The sequence below is a fragment of the Oxyura jamaicensis genome, chromosome Z (assembly GCF_011077185.1).
Source record: "Oxyura jamaicensis isolate SHBP4307 breed ruddy duck chromosome Z, BPBGC_Ojam_1.0, whole genome shotgun sequence".
NCBI classification, from domain to species: domain Eukaryota; kingdom Metazoa; phylum Chordata; class Aves; order Anseriformes; family Anatidae; genus Oxyura; species Oxyura jamaicensis.
In genome coordinates this window covers 1-21,769 of record NC_048926.1, presented here as the reverse complement: position 1 = coordinate 21,769, position 21,769 = coordinate 1, and the positions used below count along the sequence as shown (strand labels likewise).

The window sequence follows — 21,769 nt, the reverse complement described above, 5'->3', positions numbered from 1 at the left end:
CGATTGGCCGAGCGCGGGGCGGGGCGGGGCGGGGCGGGGCGGGGCCTCGCCCTACAGCCGCCGGGGCCGCCGCTGCTGCCTGGGCTGGCGGGTGCGCGGCGCTCCTACGGGAGTGGGGCCCGGCTGTAGGCGGTTCCAGCGCTGCACGGGCCTTTGCCGACCCCTCAGGGCGCCTGTGGGGCCAGGCCGCGGGGGGCCCCGCCAGGTGCCGGCCGGCGGCGTGCTCCTGGCTGCGGGTGGGGCTGAGGGGAGCCGAGCGGGGCCGAGCCATCCTCGCGGGCGCGCCGCGGCCGCCCGCCCGGCGTCCCTCGCCGATGCCGCCTCAGCCGGGGAGCCGCTTACGTGGGCTCCGTCTGCGCCTTTAGGCCGCTCGTGAACCCCGCGGAAAACAAACACAACACTGACGGTTTCTCTCACGGCAGGAGCCCCCGCCGCACTGGGCCGCGAGGGAGTTGCAGGCCGCCCGGCCGGGCGGAGCCGCCGAGGTGAGGACGCGGCGACTGCTGGGCACCGGGCGGCTCCGCGCCCCCGCCTCAGGCGGCCGGCAGGGTCCGGCTGCGCGGAAGCCGCCTTCGGTACCGTCGCCCGCACGCCTCGTTCCCGGAGACAGTAAGCAGCGGGGGGAGGGCTTTCGTGTGCTCGTTCGCGGGTGTAGGGCCTTTCCGCCCTCGCGTTTCCTTCTGGCTTTTTCGTATCCACTCGTTTCCGAGCTCCTTTCTAGCCCGCTTGCCTAACCTGGGAGTACGAGCAGTGTAACGGTAAGTAAGTAGGTTCAGAACCTCGTAAAGGAGATGATCTTGGAGTCGTCCGGGAGAGATTAAGTTCGGTTTGTTTTGTTGTTTTTTGTTTGTCTGTTTGTTTTTGATAGCATATATATTTAAGCATAGATAAAGTAAAACCTGACACATTAACTGGGAAAGGCATGTGAGCTTCCTCAATTACACAAAGCAAATAACCCTGATCAGGTGTTGTATGCCAGCAAAGTATTTCTGAGATGAATTTTAGAAGAACCTAAATAAGCATATTTTGTATTCTTGATAAGTTAATTGTTAATACAGAGGAAGAAACACTCTCTTTTTGTTTTTGTGTAGTATCCAACTATATTCTAAAGTATTTCTAAATAAGAATATATTTTGGTGGGGGGTTTTGGAGTACAGCTGTGGGGGACATTCAGGGAATCGAGAGTTTCTTCCTGGCAGCTAACTAGACTGAAAACTTATCTGTTTCTCTCTTCTGTAAAGATCTAGAAAGTGATTTTCCTAATAGAAACTTGGAACGCGCTGGCAATACAATATGTTGCAATTGCTTTGGGAGGATAAAATGGCATATGCGTCAGAGATCTGAATAGAACAGCATGAAGCCCTGTCCTGTCTACATCATACATTTGTCAGTAATCTTGGAATTTATCATGCCAAAAAAATAATTGAACCACGCTGAAAGAATAAAAACCAAAAGCACTAGCCTTGAAACAAATCTCTTACCTAGCCACATACATAAGCATGTCTGAAATTCTACCACTTAGAGGCACAAGCACAGAACACTACATGATTTGCAGAACAGACACTGTACTGCAAAACTTCATGACATTATATGAATTTGTTTCAGGGTATTAGTAGGTAAAATAGAATGTTATGCAGTTACTCTTGCATTCATCATTCTTGCTGTCAATTCATCTATCATTTGACCAATTGTGTCCCTTTGTTTTATACAATAATTCAGGGTTGTTTCATAACTGTCACACAGAATGTGAAACTCCAGGCTATTTCACAGCAGTCCATAGTCAGGGAGACAGGATTTCCCAGGTCACCATATGTTTAATTCTTGATTGCCACACTGTCAAAACTCCACTTAGCTTGTGCAGTCACTCTGTACCGAAAACTCCTCTATATTGCAAAAACTCTCACTTCAGCCACTCATTTCACTCGGTTGAAGAAGAAAATGAAGTAATCAAACTGTATGAACATGTGTAGACACAAATGAGCTTAGAGATTACATATATAAATACTTATTTTACATATACATTGGCTAAATGACAAACCCTAGGGATATCAAACTTCAAAATGCTTTATTTAAAGGAATAGTGGTTAACCACTTATCATCATACCTTCCCTTTGTGTCCTTTGCATTTATACTGTGAAACTCTCAGCCCTGCCATGCCAGAAAGATTTGATTAATGCCATGGAAGTTTGACCCTTTCATCTGAACATGTGGGTAACAATGTTGCTATTCTGGGAAGGCCCCAGCAGAGCAAACTGCAAGAAAAATCTTCCTTCAAGTCCACTTTAGTTGTGATGACTACTGTCAAGATCGCTGCAGCCTCACTCATAACTTCTATCTCAGAAAATCTCTGTCAAAGATACCTAGTTCTGCAAGCATACGTTGCACTTTGTATAATGTTCTGTTTACATGAACGTATTTATCATTGTACCAAGTCTGCAAAGGTGTCCTCCAAGTTTTACTATAGAATGCACAGTACTGTGCACAATTTACTCCAGCACAAAGGACTCCTCATTAACGCATGTAAGTCACCTTCTTCAGCAGCATAAATTATCAGTAAGTGTTGCATGAGGGTTTTTTTTGCACGTTAAACTTGCACACACAGGGGAAGGTTGGCCAGTGTAGCTTAGTTGAAGACGTGATCCCATCATATTTATCAGACTCACAGACTTGTCGGGAAAGGCAGGGAGTCCCAGGTACCCCTGCCCCCCCCCCCCCCCGGCCCAGCAGGCCCCCTGAGCAGGGTGCCCAGCCCCATGTGCAGGTGGCTGCTCGAGACCTCCCCGAGGAGCCCCCAGCCCCTCTCTGGGCAACCTGGGCCAGGGCTGCAGCACCCGCCCAGCACAGGAGTGCAGCCTGTCATTAACACAAGAAAAATTTTGGAATGTGGTCATAAGGTAGCCTAAGGTAACTACTAATCAGCTTGTCTGTGGTTATATAGCAGATTAACCTCACTTCTTAGATATCTGCATCTACAGAATAGGCATTTACATCTGTTATGGCCATTCTGGGCTCCTTGTATAACCAGCATAGAGAAGCAAGCACTTCAGGGGCAAGGGTAGTCTCATTTTAAGTGGATGCCTGAAAGACATCAACGTGTACCTTAGGAGTCCTGTTTTCTTCCTATCAGTAACAGAGCAAGCTAGGTCTGCAGTAGACATCTCTATCGCATGCCTTAATTTAAACGTCAAATCTCACATTGAATGGCTTGGTAGCTGATCCCCCTCTTCTCACCATCCTTCAGCATCATCACCTATTTCTTTCTCTGCAGAGTTTCCTGCTTGTTTCAGTCTCAAGCTGTGGTCAGGCATATACTTCTCAACATCATCTGCATTAGTTGAAACAAACAAAAAAAAATGTTTTATCCATTAGATGAGCACTCAGCTCACTTCAGAGCAGCCAAGGACACTCCAACAGCAATGCTTTAGTCACGTACCACCTTTCCAAAAGAGAATTTTAATTTGGAGGTGAACATATTTGAAGACTTTGTAAAGAAAGCATCACGTTTCGCTTAGTCTCTGTCAGTGCCTACGGTAATGTCTGGAAATGATAGACCAGGGATCTCAACAAGCTTTTTATGCATGGCTGTACAAAGGCAGAACATGATTCCTCCAAATATTTGCAGATTTCTGGAAAATAAATATCACAGACTGCATTTTTCTATAAACATTCTCATGGCCTTTTCAGGCTTTTCTCCTGATCTGAAGTTTTTTCTATCCAGTCCAAGAACAGAAACAAACCCCTAGGCATGACACAGTCAAAGAGGCAACACAGCTTTACACAGCCACGGCTGTGTTCAGAATATGGGGTATCGTGAACAACCACTGTTTCACTACTTAATCCCTCCCACACACTTGGCTTTAACATTCTTAGTGCTATTCCACCTAGAAGAAGAAGGAAGAAACCAAGCCTATCTGTGTCCTAGGCCTCGGCTGTGACAGTGGGTCTGTTTCCCGTGGGACCTGAGCAGGCTGCTGAAATGGGCCTGCTGGAATCTTGTAAAGTTCAGCAAATTGAAATGCAAAGTCCTTCACCTGGGGTGGAACAGCCCCATGCACCAGGAGAGGCTGAGGAGCGACCTGGTGGAAGGCAGCCCTGCAGAGTAGGACTTTGGGGTCCTGGTGGACAACAGGTTTGACACAGAACAGCAATAGCACCGTCACAGCAAAAACGACCAACAGCAGCCCGGGCTGCATTAGGAAGAGTGTCACTAGCAGCTCAGGGGAGATGATTTTTCCTCTCTGCTATGTAAATAATAACAATTTACATTCAGCTCCTAGATTAAACAGGATAGTGCTCTTGCAGTTTGTGGCTTGCACATCCTTATGCATGTTAGATTGCTAGCTGATTCCTTAAAGCTCAGAGGAAAAGAGTTCTGACTAAAAGCTAGCAAAACGTAGTGCTTAAAATTAATTGCAGGATTAACCTACTTGCTTTTGGATGGAAAGCTCCCAACATCTTTCCAACACCAATACTCAGCAGCAACATAAAAAATTACCATGGATCAGATGATGCTTCTGCTAAAATCAGTGGAGTTTTTGCTGTTGACTTGAACTGAAAATAATAGTGAATCCTAGCTGCATGTTTTAGAAAACAGAAATACTCCATCATCATCCTTGAAACAAAGTAAATGCCCCAGCCTGCTGAGCAAGATCGCTCTGGTGAAGATGTTAAAAGGGTGCTAGAGGAGGTGACCACAAGCAGGGTGTACTCAAGCCTCAGATAAATTTCTTTGTGGAAACTGCTGATAAAGCCACATTTGAAATTAGCATTGCTGAGCAAAGAACAGGAACAGCTGATGTGCCAGCACACAGCCCTTGCCATTCCCTGCTGACACAGTGGTGATCCCGGAAGAGCTGGAGAAACACTGTGACATGGCTGTGGGCTGACACACCACAGCCAGATTCCCCAGGAGTTTATCTGCCATACCCTGCACTCCAGGAGACCACATTGCTACAGTCTCCTGGTCACCACGAAACCCCCAAAACTCTTAGTACGTGAGTTAATTGCCAGACTGGGGTAACTAAAGGATCTTGCAGCCTGCCTCGTTAGATCTCTCAAGCACTCTGTTTGCTTTGTTATTCTTTTCTGAACTATTTTGCTCAGTTTTGTCTCAGGGAATTGAAAAGCTTTTCCAGGCTGAACTAAACCCAGGCTGAACTGTACTTACGTATCTTTTACCTGAAATGGAATATGCCATAGACCATGGCATACAGGAATGGAAGTGACCGTACCTGTAACTCAAGTGTAAGATACAAGTACGTCTTAAACAAAGAAGTCTGCAATACTGCAGACTATAGGCAGTACTTACCTGCCTGGGCTCTTCCCATCTTAATGATTAGTCACTGATTTTTATGTGTATCCATGTGAGCAAGCATATGTACACAGACCCGAACTACCTTACCTTTCACAATAGACAGGCATATGCTGAGACAGACTGTGCTTTTTCTTGGAACCATGCCACAGCATTTTTAGCATAGCTTTTTAAAGCTTCTCATGCAAGTGAAAGGCTCACTCCTTGTTAAGTAGTGTGTCACAGGAAACCAAGGAAAGGAAAACCACTGTGCACCTCTTCTTGTAATTTCCATTTATCAAATTGGTGAAACAAGGGTGTATTGTCAGAAATCTTTAGCAATATTTTTAGTGATAACTCTATTTCATCTCTACTAGAACGTCCAGAAGTAGTAAAATAATTTTTCTTTTTGCATGAAGAGTATCTTAAAATGTACTATGGCTTTAAGGAGACAATTAGTATTTTGACCCCCTGTTATAAATTCCTTATTTACCCTGTTGCAGCCTTGAGGATTCTCCCTTGTTCCTCCTCCAAGTCCAGGAATCCATGTATGAAGCGTATTACTTAATTTCAGTTACAATGTTAATTACAGAAGACAAGCGGTTACTGAATCTTGCACCATAATTAATCAACCTGATATTTACTTACTACATTGTTCGTACCGGATTAAGATGTAGCTAGACAAGCAGGGCAAGGAAAGTGAGTGACAGAAGCATTATCATGGCACACTGCCTCCCATTGGGAAAGTTCATCTTCCTTCTGAAAGAGACGCCTTCAGGGATCATGTAATTTGAATTCCCTGTGAATTTGGTGTCATCTTAGCTTGACCAGCTCTGGGAGAACATATTAACCTCCCCTTGTGATTTTCAGAAAACCATTCTAATTTAGCAAGTAATTAAGGGTCACATGTAGGATAAGGAGCTGGATAAGCTTGGATTACGCACAGGAAGCTTTGTCTCCACGGCAACCCCAGCAGAGAGCTGCTGGCGCCGGGGTCAGGCCGTCACTGAAGCCCGCACTGCGTTTCCACCTGGTGAGCCAGTGCTGGAAACAGACGCCTGCAAAGCTGGTCATCGCCAAAAACTGCAGGACAAAGGCTGCAGCCAGTGGGAGCGTTCTGCCGAGCGAGGTCGAGAGAAGTCCACGACAGTGACGCTTAACAGACCCCGCGTCTTTGTAGGCTAAAATTTCTTCAGCCATCATCCACGGCTTCCGCTCAGCGTGAAGCGGCCGGTGTCTGTGCAAGCTGCCACCGCTACCGCTTAGCCTCTGAGCCCGACGTCAGCCCCTGGCTGGCTGCGGGCCATGCCCATGGGCAGCAGGTCATGGGGCACCCCAGCTCAGGGCACGACTCCCCATCCCAGGGCTGCAGGCTCTCGGAGACAATCTCCTAAGTCTGTCGGGGCAGGCACGGTGGGTTAACTCCACAGGCATGGCTAAAACATCCAAGCAGCTCGTTCGGACATGTACCTTTTATTTTTAGCCTTGAAACCAGGAAAACGACGTTTTTCTTTCTCACTCTGGAGGAACTCTCAGACTTCTATCCAATTTAAAATCAACTCCCCTGACTTCAGAAATTCCTTGTTCTCACCAGCTTTTATTTCTATGAAAATATACAGGCTTTCCAGTGGAAGAGGCTTTTCGACAAGCAAATAAGTTAACATTTTCTGTTAACCTGCTTAATGTAAGAAACATTAGGGAATTATTGTGCTATAAAGCAGCATTACTGAAATATTATAGGGTCCAAAGAGTGGGAATGACCTATTGGATATGAAATGCTTTCTCAATTCATTTGTACCTTAGCTATCTTGTATGATCTGTGAGGGAAGGAACCACGCAAGTTTTTTTCAAAGCTCTCTTCACAACAAATGAGCATGCTCTACTTTTTGCTAAAATCAGATGACATTGTCATACTATCCATTTCAACAGCTGGGCCATTCTTGGATCTGGAATGCAGGTACATCTAGCTTTATACCTTGCTATTTGGAAATGTGTCTCCATTGTGGATATATAAATGAGGACAATATTTATTTCACCTTCTCTCTGCTATTTTCACATGCAGCCTTTGTTTTGCAGTAGACCATCGCTGCTGGCACTGCGGGAATTTAGACACTCCACTCTCTCGAACATACACATTAGAACTTGCCATAAAAAGAAGACTGGGATGAAGGTGAGCTGAGAACCTGTCATGTTTGTGGCAGCCACTGGCCCCAGCGAGTCTCCAGTGAGCATTACGTATACTGCTGCTCACAGAAAACTGACCAAAGGAGAGCACTGCAAGGGGGAGAGATGTGAAAAACACAGCTATCACTAAAGGCACACGTCTTACATCAGTAAAGATTAGATGAAGGGGAGCACACCACAGCCCATCAAACATAAAAATGGTTCTTAAAAAACAACAACAACAACAACACACAAAACAAAGCAGAAAGGAATTTACCTTCTGTGTCGACAAGTAAGTGTTAAAAAGAATAGTGGCTTTAAATGAGTATTGGTTTTAAACAGGAAATTTTGTATTTGTTACAACTGCAGAGTACCTGGAGAGAGTGCTGACAAGGCATAGCATCTCTGCACAAGCTTTACTGGGAAAAGTGTCTGTGCTGCAGTGTCTGCTTGGCACTAGGCAGGACAGATCATCTCTGAGAATTCCTTCCTTTCTATCTGCTTCCTGTGATAATCCTTGCTCTGCTGGTATTTCATAGTTCCAGGCTAAAAAAAAAGTCACAATAGTATCTAATTCCTCAAGTGGTATTACCAGGACAGTTAAAGGACTTGAGCAGTGTTAGTAATAATTTGTTTGCACGTAAAAATGCTGTACAGACTGAGATAGGGACAGAGAACATTCTTTCTCTGGTTATTTTACTATTTTATTTATCATGCTACATCTTTGGTTCCCCTGGCCTGGACTAACGTCAGAGTTTCTAAAATAAAGTATCCTTGTTCAAACATTATTATGATGCCATTTTGTTGCAGAAAATCTTCTGTGGCTCTTCTCTTGGCTGCAAGTTGTCTTCCACACCTTGTTGTGGTGCATGGTATGCTGTTGCAGGTGACTTCTGAGTGAGCTCAGGCAAAGCTTCAGCTGTGCCAAAAATTGCTTGGAAGTTCACTGGTATGAATTTACCTTGATATGGAACAAATAAAAATATCCTGCCTGACTTAACAAAGTTCAGGCTGCAGAGTAATTTTTGTACCTATCTTCGTATTAGTCATATCAGTGTATTTAGGCAGGATCAGAATCCCAACGCCACTGAGATACAAGGAAAACTTTTAGCTTAACCTGACTCCTGGCAGGTCTCAGTTTAGATTCTGATCTAGCAGCTGTACCAGCCAAAATTTTACCAAGGGTAACAAGTGAGCCCTAGGATCAAGTCAGATATTCCACAGCTTAAGTAGTGGGAAATACACAAACAAGGTTATGGTGAGGCTTTGTAGCTTCCACATGGCTCAGATACTCTTCAGCAAGCTGTCGACTTCTACAAGTGTTCAATTCCAGCCCTTTTCTTTTTAGCATTTTGTTAAGGAAATACTGTTAATGCTGGTATTCCATAGTAAAGGAAGCAAATGCTTTTCACTGTGCAGAAGGCTTGGTGTTCGTATTTGCTCTAGTTCCAACAATTAATAGCAGGCTAGTTAGCAAAATCATGAGTATGAGGTAAAGGCAAGGCACATCCTTCTCAGCTGCCAGTTTAGGGATGCCATCACAGATTAAAAAAAATGACAGGAGACACCATTTTTTAATTATTATTCCCAGATCAAAACTAAACCTTAGAAACAATGCTGAGTCATAAATTAATAAAGGGCATCGGTCTTTCTGTGACCTACTTAGTAGATGAGGCTAGATTTCAAAAAGATGCATAAATTGGTTGGCTAATTCCACAGACACATGAACTAATGAATCACTAAGAGCCTAACATGCTTTAAAAGTCAAACAACTTATCCTAAATGTGGCCTAAAGCTGCAGAAAAGCCATGGTAGTAATTAATATTTTGATAGTTTTAGCTTTCATAAACATCCACTGGAAATTGATGGGGGTATCTCACCATGCAAGGATCCTTTTTGGACCCCAGGAGGCAAGTGGAGTGGCACAGAAGCTCATCCTCTTTCTCAGTCTTAGCTTCTTTTGTGCTTTACTCAGTTCTAGGGCTGCAGACTGACATCATTCAGTCAGCTCTTCCCTGATCTTGTTGAGTATTTTAAATACTGAACATCCTCACTGCAGTGAGAGCCCCCTTCTAACATGCTCTCCTGCAGCTCTGAATGGCTAGGTTTGAGTTACATTTTATTAAAACTAGCAATTGTCCTGTTCATGTTTATCTCAAGCAGGAGTGAGCTGAGCTGATTTAAAAACATCTGAATCTCTTTGAGCATTAGAAGTTGACAAATTTAGAATCTTTTAAAGCAAATGACCTGGAAGTGAACCATGAAAAACATGGAAGTACCCCCAGCTTTGAACTTTGGCTTCTTGAGCACAGCCTCTGAACAAGCTGCTCATGTGATCCTCGGCGCAGCACAACACAACTAGCACCACACAGTTTTCTCGTTGCTACTCTCTTCTACTTGATGAGTCCTTTTCACTTGCCAGGCGTCTACCCCATACTTGGAGTCTCACCTCTGCTACACTTGTTCTCTCGTTTGCTTTACCTCACCTCCCTTCCTTTCCCTGTTTGCTTTCTCCAGGATACTTATCTGCCTCCTGACAAAAGGCCTTCCCTCAGCAGTTGGACACATTTCTAGATACTTCATTGTTTCTCTAATGCAACAAAACTGTCAGTCCTAGTGGGGAGGACAAAATAAGGAATGATCAATCCCTAAAGCATCATTTGATGGCTGAAGGACCGTCCAGATTATTTTCACTGCAAACATGCACTTTCCCCCTTTAGTTTCTAGATGCAAGCAGGAAGGAGGAGTTCTTGGTAATTTTGGTACCCAAAGGATAACTAGTCAGGTAGAAGTCCCGTTCAATTTAATTTTATCAAGAATTTTACTGCTTGAAGTAGAAGCAATGTGCAGAATTCAAGGGAAAACATCCATTTATGCACTGAGACACACTCACAGCATCCTGGTCACTCAACTGACTGGCTTCCAGGGACCTTGGATGTCGGGGCTCCTGACCGCAGCAAGCGTGCAGCAGTGCAGGCTGGGCTGCCCCAGCCACCCCTCAGCAGCGCTGGGTCACCACACGGGTCCCTGCAGAAGGGTTCCAGAGTGCACATCCGGCTCTCCTCGGACATGTGTGCCCCAGCCCTGCCCCACTGTGCCCTCTTGGACTGTGGCTGTATTCTCTGGTTGCTTTAAAACCCCATCCCTTCCATTTGCAGCAGTTCCCACTGAGCTTGGCTGCATCTCCCTCATCTTTCTTCAGCTGCACTGGAAGCTGCAAAGCTTGTTTCAGCCTACCTGGCAACTGTGTTTAGTATCCAGTGTTACCTAAAGGATGGAGATACTTCTTAGTACATTCAGTATTAGAGAATGAGGTCTTGCATTTCCCAACATTACACTTCTATTCTTTTTACCAGAATAATTTTATTGAAGATAACCAGTGTTGTTTCACAGGAGCCACTTCTCACCTTTCTCTGAAACAATGATCACTTTTTTCTACAATGCTGAGCTTGTGACTAGCACTGCATGCGGTATCCTGGAGAATCCAGTTCCTGAGTTGAAGTCTGTTCCTCATTACTGGTATGCTCGTTAATTTCCTGTCACCATAACCAAATGACTAGGCTCTAGCAGCAGCACCTTGCCTGATGCTGTGCTTTAACTCCTGGAAAGGCAGTAGCATGTAATGGGAGCACTTTATCAGCTTGTGAGATACTTCCCCAGTGAGCATAGCACAGAAATGCAAATAGAAAATGAAGCTTGAAAAATCAGGTGCCTTTTGCTTTGCATACTTCACCGACAACACTGCCGCTTTTGCTCTTTTAGGCAACCTACATTCCCATGCCTTCCTTTAGTCAGTCAGTCCAGCTCACCATATGACCATTACCATCAGTCCTGTAGCTTTTTCAGCTGCTCACTGTACCTGTGGTGTCTCAGGACATAGCACAGGGCATGTGGGCCTGACTCCCTAGCAGCCTCTGTCCTGGGCAACCTATACAGAAGAGGGGTTGGAAAGGACAGGAGTAAAAACCCGCCCACCTTTCTCTAGGGTTCTTTCCAGACTTGCTGCATTTTTAGAGTCTCCTGTGATACCTTTCAGGTACTTTCTTTGGAAACTGCAGTCCCTCAGTGTCACTCCTTGGGCCTTCTCCCTTCAGGTGAACTTCATAAACAGGCTTTACTTCCTTTGGAGAGACGTTTTCAGACTTTATTGTACAGAGCAGCAGGAAGAAGGATGAGGAAAGGCAGGGAAGTTTCACTCACCTGCCTCTCCTGTGTTACATGCTTTCCCTGGGGACATTACCAACGGCAGCAGTGGCAGGCAAGTGGCTTTTCCATGTGAGGTGCTGTGCCACCGTACCGGGGATACAGAGGGACAGCTGACAAATCCCTTCTCAGGTCAGAGATGACAGATTTGTTGTCCACTGGTGGTAGGAGCCACTGGCTCAGGTTCACCTGTGAGCTGGCCTGAAGGTACACCGATGAACCGTTAACAGCAGAAACAGAAGGTGCAACGCTAATTACAGGTGTGATACTGCCTTTGCCGTGTGACATCTGCTCCATGCACTTTGCAACCACTAAACTGTTTACCACTTCTGCAGGAAAAGATAAGGCTTCCAGACCCAAACCTACCAAGAAGGGGAGGTGGTTTAAGGCACCTTCATCTCCTTCATTAGGTGTAGTAGTGCTGCATGTGCCCCCAAGCTGCAGCTGATGACACAACAGCCAGAGCAGTAACGCCACCATCCAGCAGGGCTGGGAACACTGGGAGCTGGGTAGAGACCCCAGCTCTTTTGCCTCTTTGTTCCTTAGGACCAGGATCACCTTCATAAACTGAAGGTCATTCCTATTTAATTGGGTGCACGCGCTCATTAGGAAGGGAGGGGGCCTGGGAAGCACCTTGCTAACAGCAAGCCAGCCAAAAGGTAAACTGGAGGAGAAAATGGAAAGAGGGTAAAATATGTTTAAGGATTACATCTTGGCATGCACAGCATATGATTTTACAACCCATGTCATACTGGTTTGGGGTAAAGCAGAAACTGTTAATCCCATGGAAAATGCAGGAAACCCAAGGGACTACCTCCTGCAAGCATTCCGTGAGAACACAGCAGGTAGCAAGGGTGAGAGCGTAGATCTCTGCAGGCACAATCATACCTGCTGTGGAAAACACATGAAGATTTTTAAGTGCATAAATTAGGGGCAGGGGGAAGAAAATATATTTGCTCAATTAGCTTTAAAGTGAACCAAGTTTATTATTATTATTATTATTATATATATATATATTTTTTTAGTTCTGCATCTTTTGGGGCTTTTGAGAGCAAAGAACTCCGCTGAGCTGATGGTGGTGGATGGCTCTAGGAACACGTTTAGAGGAATTAATTGTAACTTTATCCACTAGAAAGTTTCTTTCTACCATCCAGCAAGAAATCCCTCGTTTTCATGACAACCAAAAGAAAAGCAAGTGCCCATGCATAAGATTGAACAGAATCCTGTTTAGAATGTGAATAGGGGGACAAATTACCAGGCATAAACACCTCCCCATGTAACTGGCTGTTTGCAAACTAATTGGTTTTTCCAACTGCTGAAGGAAGAAGGAAAAAAAAAAAAAAAAAAGGATAAAAGTGATGAAAGAGGGAGCCTTGACTGTTAATTTCTCCTCATGAGTAGACCATCTGAGTTGTCTTAACAAAGATGCATCATCTTCTTGTATGTTTTATAGTTTTATCTGCTTCGTCCTCTTTTTTTTTTTTTTTTTTTTTTTTTTCTCCAAGATGAAACTGTTCAGCCAAGAAGTTTTGAATGATTTAAAGAACTGGTTGGTGGTACTGAGCCTGTGACAGAGGGGACAAACTTGTTATCATCGGCCAACTTCTCTCTGGAGCCCATACATATAACGTACATGTGAAGAATGCAACCTTGCACCTACTGAAAGATCATGCCACATGTCTGTGTAGACTATATATAAACAGATTCAGAAATGGCAGATAGTTTTCAGCAGTGATGTTTGCAGTGTCCCGTTCAAATAACTTGCAGGATTATTTTTGCCTGTTGCCAGGCAACATCAGCAATAGACCAGCTGCTTTTTGTACATTCTCGCTAGGACTCGGAATACTTTCAGTAGCAGGAAATTCCAGAATTGGTGTAGAAACGCAGGAGGCAGTATCAGCCCACCTACAAAATAGGTGAAAGATGCAAACTACTCAGCGTCACTCAAAGGTTTTTTTTAGGAAATGTGTATGGATATGGCAAATCTGGGATCTAGGAGCTCCAGATGCAATTGTAGTTAACCATGCAGCCTCTTGCAAGAGGTTTGACACTATGTACTCAAATCAAAATACTTTGCATAAAACTGGCCAAAAAAATAAAAAAATAAAAAGTAAAAATAAAAACATGCAAAGCATTTTGGTTAAAAAAAATAGAATCAAAAAAAAAGTATGTATCTTTTTATTTTCTTCATGGGGTTCAAAATATTTAGGGTATTTCCATGTATGAGTTGTTACTGAAAATGACGTCCAAGTTATTAATTGCATACCCTAGTTGAAGTAGCAAAAGACCAAAGTTTAAGTTTGCAAAACACAAAAAGCCAAAGCAAGGAGAACGGCAGCACGCTTCATCCCCAAGCAAGGGCACCTCTCCTTCTAAAGGGGCGCTTGCAGTTGAACGTGACACAGCTGCTCGTGCCTCGCTTTACGAGGACAGCGAATTACTTTGAACCAGCAGCCTCCTGTGGTTTCGGGGCCCAGCCCACAGGGGCAGCGCTGGCACGGGGTGCTGCCACCCCGGCCTGTGCGGCGCCGGGCCCAGCCGCCGTGCCCAGCGATGCCGGCCTTTCCCTTGGCGGCGGCCGCGGCCAGCGGCTCGCACGTGGCCGGCAAAGCGGCGTGGGACGAAGGCACCCGCCTCGCCTGCGCTTTTCTGCGTGAGGCGTAAGCCGCCCCTCCGCAATCTCTGCCGGCGGGTAAGAACGATCTCTGCGCGGTCCCCGCAGAATGGGCCTCTGCGGCCACGGGGCCCGCGCCCGGCCACGCAACTCGGCCCGGCCCCGCTGGGCACCCGGCACCTGCCGCAGCCCGGCCGTGCCCCCTGGCAGCGTTGGCAGCGGTGCGGTGCGCGGGCACCGGCACCCCGCTGCGCGGCGCGGCGAGGGGGTGAGCCCGCGGCCAGCCGCCGGCGTGCCCGGGCAGGGCGCTGCAGGGCCGGGGTGAGCGGCGCGCGGCTTCGTGCATGGCACTGCTCCTTCCTCACAAGGCTCAGCCGGCGCGGAGCTGTACCCGAAGTCAGTCACGTCCCCTCGGGTTTTGTTGTGGCAGCGGGAAGGCGTGCCTGTGCATGCGTTCGTGTGCTCCTGCGAGGCGGAGGGGTTGCTTGGGGCTGGGGGTGCTAAGCCCTCATTAACTCCACTCACGCTGTCTTACTCTGTTTGCCACTGCCTAAGCACTGCTTTTTAGAAAAGCAACCAATTAGCACCTCATCAGCTCCAATTAGAGGAGACAAAAGCAGTGTAAAGATAACTCAATGAGAGGGGGTGGCACAACATCATGTAATCTCTTAAGACAGCAGTGAGCATTCACTGGGCGAGCTGTGCTGGGCCTATTCACCTTTTTTTTTTTTCTCTCCTCTGGATGCATTTAAGACTTTTTTTTCTGGGAAGCTGGGCCTCCCAGGAGTCCCAGAGTCTCTCATTCAGGGCTACCTGTTTACAGCTCACCGAACAGAAGGACCTAAACAATCCTATATTGTACGCCTGGTGCTTCCTTAAACTTAGGCCTCCACAATGACATGTTTTCAGAAGCTGGGCAGAATAAGTTAAAGGCTGGCTTTATACTCATTAAGTGTTCTACTTGTACTGTCTTCTAATTACATGGCAGGGCAACAATGTATTTTTTTTTCAATAGAGTTCTTTGGAGCAGTTAATTTGGTGCCTGTACTAAATGCCCCAAAACATTAATTAGTGTGGAAGGAACCCTAATTTCCTCCGTGGCTTTCCTCTCCATTTACTTCCCTTGTTTTCACATAGGCTTGGATGAGCCTCTATAATGAAATTACCTCATTAATGCCTTTATTCTTGCAGAGTAACTCATTCAAGATCTACCATTTAGTTTTAATTTAATGCTGTCAAAAGCAAAAGGTGCATTCATGTCTTTGATTAGTGCTTTTTTTTTTTTCCTCTCTAAAGAGTGGACAGATTTAAATTATTAAGATGGCAAGTAGTGAGTTATAATTGGATACAAGCAGCACTTCAGTGAATATTAAATGCTTTCAAAGCCTGGCCTATGTGGTCTGCTGACTATTAACTGTGTCCAATGAGTTATTCTGTGGGTTTTGAATTAACGGCACCTTAGCTACTGTGAAGCAAATTAAGTTTAATTTTGTTTATAAAAAACAGTGAAGTTGCATTTATCAACATGACATGTAGTTGTAGCAGAGTTTGTTTTTTCCCATTATCCTATACTGACCTCATCACTTGGTTCCTCCTGCTAACGCAGGGTCTCATCCTATACGTCACAGTCACCCAAAGCCTAGCTAGAGACCTGTTTATGTATGGGCAGCAGGACAGAACCTTCCGTTTGCAAGACCTCCTCAGTTCTTAATATTGTCAAGAAGAAATCACCCCAGCCACACATGACCACACTTTTTCTTTCCTCCACACTTGTGTAGTACTTTCCAGGCACCTGTCTCATAGCATTTTTCAGAGATGGGGACAATTTCACCTAAACCAGAACTGAATAATATTAAAAAAGAAAAAAAAAAAAATGATATTGAACACTTCTGTTCTGTGGCAGTGTGGAAGAAGAACGAATGTATTTTCACAGCAATGATTTTCTGTACTGACATTTGAGGCTGTGGGTTTGTACGGAAACTCTCCGTGAAGGTGGTGGCCAGGCAGGGGCTGTCCTGGATCTGCATGGGCACCTGCACCCCACGTTGTTGTATAGAAGCTTGCCTTCCCCGCGCCTTTCCATCTTGTGCCAAAGGGGTCATTTCTACAGGCAAAAGTGTGATAACGCTATTAGAAAACTCTGCTGTTCTGGGTTATGAGAAGCTGGATCCCAGGGTACTGAGGACTACCATCAACTTCAGTAGATTTCAAATTAAGCCTTTTGGCATTCACTTTTTATTAATCACTTAAGGTTTATATACAGATAAACAGATGTTTCTGTAACAATGAGGATTACTGGTCTGTTTTGCCTCAGGGAGAAATGTAGCAGAATCCTTAAGCAAACAGAAGTCTTCCAGTTTTTGGTCTTCAGGAATACTGATGTTTCCACAATACCGGGCTTGCCCTTTGAAGCCATAGGAGGAAGCATGCAAGAGAAGCATCTTTAGGGTGAGATATTTTTGAGTTATGATTTGGTATAAAATTTCAGTCTGGCTTTAACTACTGCTCAGCTTTAAGGGCTAAATTATGAGAGTAATTTCATTCATATTTTTATAGATACGAGTAATTCCCACTGCAGTTTTCTGATTCACTTACAGGCACAATTAGAATATGTTAAAAGACTGCTTGCAGAGTACAGTGATACAAAGTATGCCTGTTGTTAATCGTGAATGCACACTGACAGACTGTTTTCATACCATCAAGTGAATGAGCAGGATTTAACATCTGATCCTTGATCTTTAATTCTCTCTCTTCTTTCTCCTTTCATTTTTACAACTCATGTCACAAAATAACAGAGATGCACTCAAAAAATGGGCATGTCAGAAGACTTGAGCAACCTCTAGTTTGCCTGGCATGTGTGTGTTGTAATTTATTGTGTGGCTGCAGTGCTCCCAGAGGTCAAAAATCAGAGTCACATCCATGGGGACAGAGCCTCTGGAAGGCTCAGCAGGTGCAGGCACATCAGCTAGCTCACAGCCTTGTCCACTTGTCCAAGGCCTTTAAGTTTTGAATACTGCGAAACGTAGGGGAGCTCTCCCTTGGCCCCTGTTCCACCTGCACCCACCTGCATAGTGAAATTTTCCATATGAAACAATTTACTTAACAAGGAAAATTACAGTATTTTCAATTTGAGCATTAAATATTATATGGAGATTTGTTAATGATAAGGTTTTATAGTGCCATCAATTATAAACCTATCATAGTTTGTGTTCTACATATTATATTTGATATATTTATCCTATAATATACATTTTATTTGTACAAAATACTGTACAATTATTATATTGTTGGTTTTGTATTATTTAAATAATTCAGTATAATTACATAAAATTACTTTAGGAGTAATCAGGTTACCTTTCCCCATAGAGTGCATATGTTCAGTTACCACCTTGTGTGGAGTGAAGATGTGGCCGAGAAGGCTGTTGAGTTGGCTGAGAAAAGAGAAGGGGACTGACAGGTGTGACCCTTGCAGTGCCATGCAAAAGATCCCTTCTGCTATCTCCCACCCTTTGCAGCACTTTGGGACCGGCTTGTTTGGCCTTTTGGTTCAGAAGTTGTGTTGGCTACGTCTGTGCTCCAGACGAAACAGCACTAGGAACTGCTTTCTGACACAAGGCCATTTAGCACAGGGTGGATAATAAGTGTTTCTCTAAGCCATGTGAAGGCTTCAGTCCAAGGATTTTTCTCAGTGTAACGTACGCTGCCAAATTTAGGCTTCTCCTACCATCCAACAGCATTCTCCCCCAGGTCCATGTTAGTCTACTGACTGAAGTACGTGCTCAAGAAGCAAGATAACCAGTCCAATTATCTCCTCATCTGAAGGAAGTACACACATTTCAAATTATCACACCATGTGTTTTTAGGAAAAAGGGTAAGGAACGGTTCCTGCCATCCACTTCTTTCCTTTTGAAGCAGGACATTACGCAGAAAAAAAGAGCCACAGAAGGCAGACAGGACCCTTGTGCTGGGAGCTGGAGTTGCATTTGGTCTCTGCTGTCTTTGTATTTCATCCTTGTATGGAAAATAATAATAATAATAAAGTACTAGTAACAGAGACCAGGAGCCAGGAGTCTTCTCTACAGGGCAGGTGTCCTTGCTGCAGGATACCGTGATTGTAGGAGTCACCTAAAGAGCTCAGCTTCTGCTCCACCTGGTCCAGGGACTATTAGACATGGAGAGCAGCTAAGGAGCCCTTTAACCGAATGAGCTAGTCGTATGTGGTGAACCCAGTAAATCTGCATGGCTGCATAGTGGCTCAGTGAAAAACTGGGCTTAGTCTGAGTGCTGATCCCAAGCCACAGCCTGAAGACACTACAGGACTCACAGATGGAATCTGACATGTGCCTATGCTCAGGCAGAAGGCTTAAGTGGATGTATGAGCAGCAAGAATCACAACCAAAAAACACTATGAGGATCGACTGAAGTGGCAGTTGACATACATTTTCATTCCTCAGCAAGTATGGAACAAAAAGCAACAACAGAATCTGGGTATACAGGGCAAGCACAAGGAGATTGGTGAGGGAAAGGTGTACATAGAGTAAAAGGCCAGCAGAGCTCTGAGGCAATGGGCCAGGCACAGAGGTCTCCAGGGAAGCTTGTGCTACACAAAGAGCTGGGCTGGGCTGGCTCTGATCTTGCTGGTCCACAGCAGGCACCTTGAGGCTGTGCTTCGTGGCACAGACATGCTGTGTTAGGCGGCAGCCATGTACTCCCTGACAGCTGCTGTGTGCTGTTAAAGACCTTAACACCTTTGTGCTGTTAAACTGCTTGTGAGGCCACATAATGAGTTAAGTGAAGGAACTGAGGTTAAAAATAGCTGCTTCCCCCTTCTTTGACAGGTTAATTTCAAGTTCCCTGATGCAATTCATTGCACTGTGCCACCTGTCCATGTACTAGCACTGTTGGGCAGGAGGAGACAGAGAAGGATGAGATCGCATGACCACTGAATCATACAACGGTTTGGGTTGGAAGGGACTTTAAAGATCTAATTCCAACCCCTCTGCCATGGGCAGGGACACCTCCCGCTAAATCAGGTTGCTCAAAGCCCCATCCAGCCTGGCCTTGAACACTTCCAGGGTTGGGACATCCACAGCTTCTCTGGGCAACCTGTTCCAGTGCCTCAATTTCCTCCTTATATCTAATCTAAGCCTACCCTCTTTTAGTTTAAGTCCATTGAGTGGCTAAGACAAAAGGATCTTTGCCACTGATGGAAACGCTAGCCTCTCCTTGAGTAGGAGAGAGCGCAGAGCAACTTTAAGTAAGCACATGCACCTGAAGAGCATGTCTTTACCATCCATTTATGAAGGATTCTTAACATAGGCAGTCAGTTTCAAACTGGAGAATTAACTACACAGTGACGAATGATTGCTGGTCAGAGCTCTTACACTCCAGGCAGCGAGAGTGTTAAACCAACATGGCCCCTGCAGATGAGACTGCAGTGTGTGAGTGCCCCCTTTTGTTCTAATGAGACTTCGAGAGCTGTAAGGGAATCACAAGAAAGGTGTCACAGCACTGAAAGGTGACTTTTACAGCTAGCTGGAAAAGTGGCCTAGAACAGGAGGCTGACAAAGCCCTGGTACTGGAAGAACAGTACAAGGAAAATCAAGAGACATATGCAACCACAGGGCAGAAATGTGAGCAAGCAGAACCTCTTTCTGCATTATGCTGGAGAAAAAAAAAAAAAAAAAAAAAAAAAAAAGTGTAATATCAGCAGGCTCTAGGATCATGCATTGCTCAGGCATAGCAGAGTCTGAGGGGGAAGATCTCTGTCGCATAGCATAAGAGCACAGAAAATGCCACCGGGTCCAACAAAGCCAGGCGCTCTGATGGGACAACAGGCAGTTCTGCCTACGAGTGCACATGGGCCCAGCTGCTCTCTACAGCTCTGTTCCCTGTGTTCCCTGTCCTCCCCAGCCTCTGGATAGAGGTGGCAGGGAGCGGAGGGGGCTGGGTGCACCTTGTGGGGAGGGAGCAAGGAGCTGCAGGGACAGCAAAGCTGTCTGGGTACTGTGGCTCCTATCACTGAGATATCCCATCACTGAGATGGGTAGTGGGAGCTAAATGCACTGCCAAACGTCCTTCTTAGGAAAGAGAACAAACTCAGATACTCAGAATGAGTGAGTGATGCGTCTGTGCACAGCTTGCACTTTGCTCTCTGGATCACAAGAATCGTCCTAGGTACACGTAGCTACCTCTGTCTGCCTTCCACCTAGCGGGATGGCCTTGAAAGGTTTCTAAAGACAGATATAGTCTGCCCTGGCAAAATCTTTCATTTTGTCTGCTGGAACCCCAGACATCACCTATGCTGTATAATTCAGAGATTTTATTACTGCATGGCGTCCCTGCACTGGTGAATTCCTTCGTGTGACCTGGGGCTATGCAGAACACCTGGTCAAGTCTTTTATTCAGTTTGATCAAAAGAGCCCTGACAGAGACAAGCATTTAGCTGAATGAGCGTCTCACTATGAATAGCACAAACATTTCAATTCAAGCGTATGTTAGCAGCAATCAATTGAAATCCTCATAATGAAGGCCTGTGGGAACTAAAGGTAGATGAAAGAACGGGAAAATATTCTTTGTGGGGCCAAGCTAGGGTATAAAGACCTGCTTCTTGTAGGCAGGTCAGCCGTGTTCTGTACAGAGCCAGCAATGTGCAAACACGGCTACGCTGCCTGGCCCCTGCATCGCTAACAGGAAGGCGCTCGTGGCAAAGACGGGTTGAAAATTCCCATCACCTACTGGAGAGCATGGCGCAGCGGCCCAGAACCGCTAGGCTGAGCGACCGCAGGAGAAGGCTGATGCGGTACTTTGCCGGGGAGCGCTCGCCTTCCCTCGGGCCTCGTTTACGTGTGTGTGTGTGTGAAATAGAGAGGGTCACCGGAGGCAGCGAGCGGAAGCGATCCTCCTCCCGACAGCACGAGCACTAACGGTAAAGAACACTAGCGAGCCACGGCGTGACGGCTCCCGCTGGGAAGACGCTCGATGCGTATCGGTTTGGAAGACCCGCATCGGGGAACCGCGACGCCGGCAAGGGAAACGAGCGGCAAAAGGTTGCGCGAGGAAGCCGTCACCCGGGCTCGCCGCTCGGGGACACGGCGGTGCCGCCGCCGCCGGCTGCAGCGCCTGTGCGCCGGGCGCTACGGGACCGGACCCGGAGCCGCGCGCGCGGCGCTCGGGCAGGGCAGGGCAGGGCAGGGCAGGGCACGCCCGGAGGTGCGCAGCGCCGCCGGCTTGCCTCAGGTGTGGGTGAGCTCCGGGCCTCAGCGGCTCGGGAAGCGGCTGCTCGTCCCCCGCGGGTACGGCAGCGCGGCAGGACCCAGGACGGCGGGGGGGGGGGGGGGGGGGGGGGGGGGGCCGCGCGGTGACGTCACGCCGCCGGCGCAGAGGAGGGTCCCACCGGCGCACGCGCGGTGCCGTCGGGCGGGCCCCGGGGCTGGGCGGGGGCAGCAAGGAGCCGCCCCTGGCCCCACCGCCCGGCCCGAGGCCGCGGCCACGCCACA

At 46.4% G+C, this 21,769-nt stretch overlaps 2 long non-coding RNA genes across 2 annotated transcripts; both read left to right on the top strand.

The window, feature by feature from the left end:
• The first annotated feature begins 597 nt into the window (after window positions 1–597).
• Window positions 598–12,975, top strand: LOC118156346. Its single transcript, XR_004746227.1, has 2 exons — window positions 598–758; window positions 5,794–12,975. It is a non-coding gene; the product is annotated as an uncharacterized LOC118156346 (long non-coding RNA).
• A 1,691-nt stretch (window positions 12,976–14,666) lies between these two features.
• On the top strand, window positions 14,667–19,939 carry LOC118156347. Its single transcript, XR_004746228.1, has 2 exons — window positions 14,667–16,718; window positions 17,637–19,939. It is a non-coding gene; the product is annotated as an uncharacterized LOC118156347 (long non-coding RNA).
• The last annotated feature ends 1,830 nt before the right edge of the window (window positions 19,940–21,769 follow it).